The 9546-nt window shown below is 34.7% G+C and overlaps 2 long non-coding RNA genes across 2 annotated transcripts; both read left to right on the plus strand.

Moving 5' to 3' along the window:
- The first annotated feature begins 3523 nt into the window (after positions 1 to 3523).
- LOC120166480 lies at positions 3524 to 4247 on the plus strand. Its single transcript, XR_005519933.1, has 3 exons — positions 3524 to 3621; positions 3865 to 3918; positions 4177 to 4247. It is a non-coding gene; the product is annotated as an uncharacterized LOC120166480 (long non-coding RNA).
- A 509-nt stretch (positions 4248 to 4756) lies between these two features.
- On the plus strand, positions 4757 to 5112 carry LOC120166479. Its single transcript, XR_005519932.1, has 2 exons — positions 4757 to 4836; positions 4923 to 5112. It is a non-coding gene; the product is annotated as an uncharacterized LOC120166479 (long non-coding RNA).
- Positions 5113 to 9546: the final 4434 nt, after the last annotated feature.

Consider the following 9546-nt stretch of genomic DNA (forward strand, 5'->3'; position numbering starts at 1 on the left):
ATGTTGTCCAAGAAATAATTGTTCAAATGGTGTGAATTATACAGTGCATGGATTGGTCGCCATGAAAGCCAAACGAGATCATAGGTAGCCATACACTCGGTGCGACCTTGTAGGTCGCCATGCAAGCAGCTCGAACTCCTCCGTGATTCTGCTGAAATCACGAAAAAGGTGACTCTGCCTCCCTCACCCCTATCTCCCTCATGCATGCAGCAATGAAATCACGACAAAAGTTTTTTATACGAGCTGTGGCGAGAGGATGAAGCTTTGCTACGAGCTGTGGCGAGAGGATGAAGCTTTGCTACGAGCTGTGGTGAGAGGATGAAGCTTTGCATGTACCATGCACGTCGGAAGAGGTCACCATGCACGTTGGAAGAGGTCGCCTGCATGTAGTGGGGAGCAGGCGAGCATGCAGCGGGGAGCAGGGTGCAGAACAAGGTTGCCCAGCGTGCATGGAGACCTACAAGGTCGCCCGGAGGGCATGACAACCTATGCTGGGAAGCAGCCACGCCGTAGGTCGCCCGGACCAACACTGTGCAATTCGCCCTATTTGAGCAATTAATCTTGGAAGTACGTTATATCGTTAAATAAAAAATTCGAGAACATTATCTCGAAAGTTTTGCCATATTTAAGGATTGAGATTCAGTCTATTATTATTTTATTTATTATTTTCTAATACAATAATTATTATCAAAAATATTTATAGGATTCATTTTATTGATTGCGTGAATGGTAATCATAACTAATGATGAATTGTGATTAAGTTTGTATTAAATAGTAGTGAAATGAAAAATAATGGATGAGAGTTTACCAACATTTAAAAGAATGTGTTTGTACGAATTAATTATCTTCGTGGTAAATATATTGTTGTTAATCTTTGAGGATTTGAATTTGAGTATCATATATGTTAGGAGTGTAAGGGTTAAATGTCAAAAAAGGGTTAAATGTCAAAAAATTGAGAGTTACCTTTAAAACATATACTGCTTTATATTTATCTAAAATTAATAAAAAAAAGTGTTCGAACGTGCTTACGAAATATCTTTCGTTTTAATGAATTTTGAATTTGGGTAATAATTTTTTAAAAAATAATAAATTAATGCATAATATTAACTCAATCGGTTTAAATAAAAGTAAAGTATTTATAAAAGGGAAGGAAGAAACGTGAAGGGGAAATGTAAGAGTAGAAGAGGGGTATAAGCTAAGGTTTAGGCGGTCCAAGTGTAGGAATGCAGGCATGTAAAGGGGCAAGCGTCAAAGCCTCGACACATGCTACTAAGCACAATATTTCCTTGCAAATTGTCAAATCATTTCCTGCATGTCTTTATCATATCATGTCAACAAACAAAACTGAATAAAAGAGATTTTATATCTACAAATAATACCGACAACGCCGTACCCGTTGAAGAAGATCTTTCATATTGAGAATGATATCTTGCAAATCACTATTGCCCATAATCCACACACACTCGGGTCAATTCTGAAGCCAGCCCAGCTTCTGATCCAATCTCTTTACGGTGCAGCTTTCAGGCATGGGCTTATATTATGCCCAAGTATGCAACTGGGGAGTGGAGAGGTACGTTTCATTAGTTTAAATGATAGCTCCATTGACCCGCTCTCGTCTTTCGAACATCCTTCGGTAACTGGGCTCGATGATGTCGGTTAGACAGCTAAAATTGAAAGTTTCCATCTTTAACTACAAACCTCCCTTTCTGCTTAGGTTTAGCCTTTGTGTCGGTCAATAGTCCGTCCCCAAACATAAATCAATATATGCAGAAAAAGAAAAGGACGGAATAATGTAAAATGGGGCATACCCGCCCGAGCGGTGGGTCAATTCCAAAAACTAGAGCTTGTTTTATGTTTCGTTTGATCTGGGTTGATTTTTCTTACTGTTTTGATATCATTTCTGGCGGACCCAACATAAGATGAGTCGGCACTCTTAAAATACGGTTAAAAAAATACGTTATCGGTTTTAATATTATTTAAATAATAAGATCGGTAAAAATTTACCTAAATTATTATTATTTTTATCTAAAACATTATTGTTTTTTAATATTTCCGAAAAAGTGCCCAACAATAACAAAATCGATAGCGTTTTATCGGTTTTGTTAACAAACTCGGTAAAACACCCAATAATAATAAAACCGGTAAAACAATAATATTTTCGTTAATTTTTTTAACCGATTTTATTATTTAAATAATAACAAAACCGATAGCGTTTAATCGTAACACGTCTTTTCCCTAAGATGAGGGTGTCAAAACCCTAAAAATTTTAAAAGAAAAAGTTTTATGTAATTTTTATATGTTATAATGTAAAATAAAATAAATGAATATTCATTTTAAAAAATAAGTTGACCTTGTATTTTTAAAGAAATCTATATAATTTTATTTAAATATTATAATATATGAGTAAAATAAATTTGATAATTATTTTATATTTTAATAAAATATAATAATTAATTTGTAATAGTTTAATACATATAACTGGATTATTATACTTTTCGACGATGTAGTTGCTTTTAAGGCAACAACTTTATAGTAATATGGTGGGAACCCTACTTAATAATATTAGGGGTCAACTCTAATAAAGGACACCGATGTTTGTATACCGAAAATTATTTCAATTTTAAATCTTAGTATTTATAATTTTTTCTTTAAAAAGCGTACAGTTTTCTTTCAAATTACAAGATAATGTAAGTGATATATTATTTTCGGGTAAACTGCACGATCGATCATTCAACTATTGCTCAATTTTATTTGACCATCGCTGTTCCAATTTCATCAATCAAATACCTAACTATTTAAATTCTTTAATCAGACTACTAATCGTTATATTTGTTATATTTAACAGAGTTAGTGATATGACATTTTAAAATTGGTATAATTATGAATATAATACTTAATATAAATATTTATCAATTTATATTTGTTTTAATTTAATTAAATAAATTAATATCTAATTAGATGATACAAGTCATCACATGACTCATATCATATCATCCATGTCTGTTTGCTCACCCAAAATATCATTGACGAATGCATGTCTAGAATTTCCATTATATGTTTGCCCCTCTCTCCCATTGCCAATCGGCTGATTACTGTTAACAAGTTGCTTGTCCCAAGGTTTGAGTGGCAGGTTCAAAATACTGGCTGAAATATGATCTTCTCCATAAGATGAAGCAGGATATCTCAAATTTTCAGCTACATTACACCATTACCATAGTGATGCAGCAGTTCCTGCTAGTCACCAAATACATATCCACTGCCAGCAAGAAACCTTGAGGCTTTGCTACCACCATGCAAGGACCAAACATTCTATGTAGAGGACCCAGACTATAAAAGTACGCAAAACCTGAAAAGGGTGTGTTGGTTTATTTCCCTTCAGGTGTAGATTCTGCAATTCAGGAAATATGCTAGTATGCTTTATATAAATGATATAAGCTGATTTGTAGCTCCATTGCTTAGTTTGTGTTTAGGTCTGTTCGATGGTGTGTTTTAGTACTTAATCACTCTGTTTACTTGTAGGAAGCCTATACTCGTGGTAATGAACTTCAAGTACCAGATTGTACTCATTATTTCATGGAAAATTTGCAAAGATTGTCGGATGCCAATTATATTCCAACAAAGGTATCTAGAATTTGCAATATCTCCTCCTTAAAGAGGTTTTAGTGTCATGCATATGTCTTGCCCATCAAAAAAATCAGCATACATATGATCAATACACTCAAGATGAGCATGCTTGATAAACAAAACCTTGAAACGAAAATTGGCTTTGTTAACATTCAAGCGTTGTTGGCATTGCATTATATAAACTTATCTTCCAAAGATATTTTCTCTAAATCAGCTTCTTAATCTGGTTCGTATAGAGAGGAATGTTCTATATGCAAGAGTTCGTACAACTGGTGTCGTCGAAATCCGGTTCAGGTGAACTATATTTAGTGATTTAGTCTTTCCTTTGTTTATGCAAATTCATTGATGTGAGCATTAAGTTAAACCTAATAAAGGAACCATGTTTTCGCCTTCTCAGAAGTCTGATTGAGTTCAGATTTATATGCTTATATAGATAAATTAAAATTGGTACTCAATTATGGTTTCATCATAGATGCTACATGGTTCCTGTGTTTGGCATTTTGTAGGATATATGATTACTAATTTGTGTCGTCTGTGACGTCTGCTTTGCAGCCCTGTGGGGGAGAATAAGAAAAGTGGTGAAGTATACAGACTCTTCGATGTGGGAGGCCAGAGAAATGAGAGAAGGGGATCCATCTTTTTGAAGGTGTAACAGCTGTGATTTTGTGCTGCTATTAGTGAGTAAGATCCGTTTTACTTTTGCCGTCTCTAAATTCTGTTTTGTCTGTATAGGTGACGGTACCTAGCTGTTTCTATATCAGAGCGTGGTATAAAATGCAGAAATGTTAACTGAGAAACTGTTGAGGTTTTAGGTGATCAAACACTTTCGAGGATGAACAGAAGAAGCGGATGATGGAGACTAAGAACTCTTTGATTGGGTGTTAAAGCAGCCATGCTTTGAGGTTCTCTTTAGGCTATATATGCTCCTTGTGTATCTAATAATCAAGTATTGATCATAGCTGCAATTTGCTTATCTAAAACCTGGTTCTTTTCTGCAGAAACATCCTTCAGACTGTCTCACAAATTCGATATATTGAAAAGAAAGCTCTAAAGGTAAAGTCCAGAAGTATGGTATAAATTTTAGGATATTTATGGTCAGTATCAGTGTGGTTTGACGCCCGACATTATGTAGGTTCCAATAAATGTATGCCAGTGGTTCATAGACTACCATCCCGTTTCAACGGGAAAACAAGAGATCGAGCATGCATACGAGTAAGCAATTTTTTTTAATTCCATCATAAATCTTACAAAGAAGGAATTTTCATTCCAAGACTGTTTATGTTTCTCTTTCTGTTAAGGTTCGTAAAAAAGAAATTCGAGGAGTTATATTTTCAAAGCTCCGGCCCTGATCGAGTAGACCGAGGTCTTTAAGATACAGGACCAATGCTCTTGACCAGAAGCTTGTGAAGAAAACTTTCAAGCTCGTTGACGAGTCTTTGAGACGGAGAGATCTATTCGAGGCCGGGTTGTTGTGAACGATGGCAAAGACTGTTCATAATTGAGTCTGTGGATCCACCATTTGGATGTTTTTAAGGTTGGAGGAAACACCCATCTTTGGAATGCTGCCTTATTTTCATCACGGCTAAAGTTTCGATTTCCCCACATTTTTTTTCTCTCTAAAATCCCCATGATTCTAGGGGCTGATTTGTTCAGATGAGTTGTTTTGTGTGGGAGATATTGGATCGACATATGAAGATGATAAGATATTTATTTCCTACTAATACAACACCTATGTTTATAAAATTCCAAGTCTGCTCTAAATTATTCTTGTACCCCAAACTTAGGCTTTAACTGTGGTCTGTTATTGGACCATATGAGTAGTATATCTAATTATAAGTGCATGTATGAATTAATTTATTTCAGTGGTTAAAAGAATTATTGTTATTTTTAGAGGTCACAGTTTCGAGCATAATAATTACACCAGTGTAATTGAACGTTTATTATCAAATAATTAAGAGTATTCATAACAAATATTACTTTGAAACCGGTTATATAAAAGTGCGTGAGTGATGCGCAGTTAGGCGAGTAACATAAGCATTGAAACTAACTAAAACCCAACTGCATTGACAGCGAACAAAAGACGTAACGTTGAACGGTTCCGCACGTGACTTATTAATTATAGGGGTAAATTATACATTTAGTATCTAAATATCAATTTTAATCCGTTTAGTACCTAAATTTTAATTTTTTCAAAATCATGCTTAATATTTAGTTTTTGTTTCATATCAATCTTCGTTAAAAACTTAACGCGTTTGGTACCTAAAACTATCAATTTTGGTATTTTAGTAACTAAACTTTCAATATTTTCAAATTAATGTTAAATTTTAAACATGAGTACTAAAATGAAATAAAAAAAATTAATTAGATATGGTTTTATAAAAAACTGATAGTTCATGTACTAAATATGTAGTTACCCTTAATTATAAAAACTAACTTACTATATTAAATAAACATCTCGGGCTCGGCCCCAATTACCCACTCCTATGACCCGATACAAAACCATTCGGCCCATTCAAGGTTCAAGCCGACTCCTCTCCGGCTCAACCCTTCCTTTCTGTGTTTAATTACAAAATATTTACTTCTTAACATTTCTTAAAAAAATGTGATTTTTTTGCTTAAATTTAAAAGAATTACTTCCTGTATTGGGAAGATAGAAGCGTATATGCTTCCAGATTTGAACCCACGCTGGTGGACCAAATGAAAGAGGGGAGGAGGAAGATGATTGTTCATCGTCTACCACGCGTGCGTCTTTGGTCGGGAGAATAGTGAGATGTTCCTCCGACGAAGATGACGTTCAAAGCTCATTTAATGGTGGCTTCGACACCATGGATTGCCTCCACAGGTTTTGCCTGTGAGGTTCGTTCGTATCCCCGCTTAGTCTTTCAAAAAAAAAACCCCATCAACCTTGCTGGAACAAGAAGAGGTACAAAGAGATCAAGCAAAAGTGCATTGGCTTTTCTAGCAATTGCCATGAGCGGTACCACAAGTTACGACTCTGCTTCCAAACTCATGCCCTCAACTTCTCCTCCCTTGCACCCAACCTTAAACCACAACTTTTTTCAGTTGTATAGCACTCCACCGTCGCGGTCTTTAAGTTGCCGGAATTTCTAATCGGCGGACCTTGTGGGCTGATATGTGACGGGAATGCACCACTTGTGGGCAGCACTCATACGTTGATCTCTAGTTGAGGATTAAACCAGCTCTAAAAAACAATCTTGATAAGCATTTGAAGATTTTTACAGTGTCGATGTATATACTCAAACGGGAAATCATGCTCAAGTTCCTTTTTATGCCAATTTGAAGTTGTTTACGTTAATGCATGTTGTGTATAAATCATCTGCTCAGTACTTCCTTTTAACAATATATATAATACATGGGTAACTACGGATGTTCACTTATGTTTATCTTTTGTTTTAAAAAAAAACATAAGATATAATCACTTTCGTTTTTTTAATTAATTTAAATATGACCACTTTTGTTTTTATCTAATTAAGATGTAGTCACCCGAGTTAATGTCGTGAACGGCAGTTATATATTTGATATAATAACAATTTGTCATTACAAAATATTTGATTAAGAACCAACGGGCTAGTAGGGTATAAACACCGTATAAAAAAGTTGTTGCATTTTTAAAAACCTCAAGCAAATCGGTTATTTTGGCTATAGTTTCCCAACTCGAATCCGGATAAATGTTTGGGACATGACCCCTCTCGAAAAGCCGATCGTGAAATGTTTGCAATGTTTCCCTTTGCCTTAAGGCAGTATGCATCATCATCCAAGTTGAATTCCAACGAGTTGGACAATCCAAATTAAGACCCAAAGCTTTTTTTATTAACGGACTTACAAATCGTTTATATCATTTAGTCTTTGTTGTTGTTACAAAGAACCGATTTTATCATTGTTTTAAATTCTAATCTAATCGGCTCAATAACCTCCAACCGGCTTGCACGGATAAATTAATTATGTGTGCAACGCAACGGGTATGAAAAACGCACCGTCTAAAATCGGTGAAAGTAATATTTTCATCTTGGAACCGCGTTTGTATTATTCGATGCATTATCAAAGGATATAAAAAAATTTTATTTTCTAATTTATAAAGACAAATTACCCTTTTTAAAAGTGTAAATAATTAGCACCGGTATGCGTCTCTCAATAATTCACGTCACATGTAAGTTCACACCATAATGGGTTCTTGGAATCCTAAAATCATTTTCCCTCGCCGTACGCCACATTTTTATAGCATCTTCTAAGGGTCGTACGACTTACTTGAGTATAACGTGGTTGCATTAGTTGTTGAATTGTTATCGTGAAATCTTCATCATCAAAGTGGTCGAACGACAATGCTTTTGTAATCACAAACTTTGTAAACGCTTCTCGTAATTTTTCGTTGTCGTAAACAAAAACATCACCTTACGGTGTAAGATTCGATTGACTAGGATCTGATCTTGAGCGAAGTGCCTTACATGATTTTGTCAAATGGTTCTTCAACGTTGTGTTCCTTCCGATGCAAGAAACTTTAGACAAGTTTACAACGCGCCCTCCTCGAGCATTTGACATCTCACATAAATCGTAGTGATCCCAAATGTCTTTGTTTCGAGTGTGCTCGATCACTCTCACGACTTCAAGGTTTCCCCCGACGGAAGATTCAGCCGTGTTACTCATGATGAACAAAAAATTACAAAAGTAAGATTTGAAAGATGTTTAAGTGTTGTGTAATAAGATTTGAGAAATTTGTAATCAACCAAATACATCCCCAACCTATTTATACATGTTTATGGTGGTAAAATGGTAATTTTTTAAAGAAAAAAACAGTCAAAAACGATCACAAAACCCTCCCAATGGCTATATTAACGGCTAGTTTTTTAAACCAAGACCGGTTTTTTTTCCGGATAAAAACCGGGTTTTTAACCGGTTTTTTTCAAACCGGTTTTTTATCCGGTAAAAAAACCGGTCTAGGTTTTTTCTCCAAACCGGTTAAAATAACCGGTTTAAAAAAAATCCGATCCGGTTAAAAAAAAACCGATTTTTCCCAAATCCGGTTTCGGATATTTTTTTCGTAAAATCGGATTTTCGGATTTTTTGTGCACCCCTAATTAATAGTATTCATAACAAATATTACTTTGAACCGGTTATATAAAAGTGCGTGAGTCTTGATGCAGCAGTTAGGCGAGTAACATAAGCATTGAAACTAACCTAAAACCCAACTGCATTGACAGCGAAACAAAAGACGTAACGTTGAACTGGTTCCGCACGTGACTTATTAATTATAGGGTAAATTATACATTTAGTATCTAAATTATCAATTTTAATCCGTTTTAGTACCTAAATTTTTAAATTTTTTTAAAATCATGCTTAATATTTAGTTTTTGTTTCATATCAATACTCTATCGTTAAAAATTTAACGTGTTTGGTACCTAAACTATCAATTTTGGTCTATTTTAGTAACTAAACTTTCAATATTTTCAAATTTTAACGTTAAATTTTAAACATGAGTACTAAAATGAAACAAAAAAAATTAAATTTTAGATGTGGTTTTATAAAAACTGATAGTTCATGTACTAAATATGTAGTTACCTAATTATAAAAACTAACTTACTATATTAAATTAAACATCTCGGGCTCGGCCCCAATTACCCACTCCTATGAGGCGATACTACAAAACCATTCGGCCCATTCAAGGTTCAAGCCGACTCCTCCCCGGCTCAACCCTTCCTTTCTGTGTTTAATTACAAAATATTTAGTTCTTAACATTTCTTTAAAAAAATGTGATTTTTTTTTGCTTAAATTTAAAAGAATTACTTCCATGTATTGGGAAGCATAGAAGCGTATAATGCTTCCAGATTTGAACCCACGCTGGTGGACCAAATGAAAGAGGTGGAGGAGGAAGATGATTGTTCATCGTCTACCACGACGTCGTCTTTG

Source organism: Hibiscus syriacus, unplaced genomic scaffold (genome assembly GCF_006381635.1).
Source record: "Hibiscus syriacus cultivar Baekdansim isolate YM2019G1 unplaced genomic scaffold, ASM638163v2 tig00111640_pilon, whole genome shotgun sequence".
NCBI lineage: Eukaryota > Viridiplantae > Streptophyta > Magnoliopsida > Malvales > Malvaceae > Hibiscus > Hibiscus syriacus.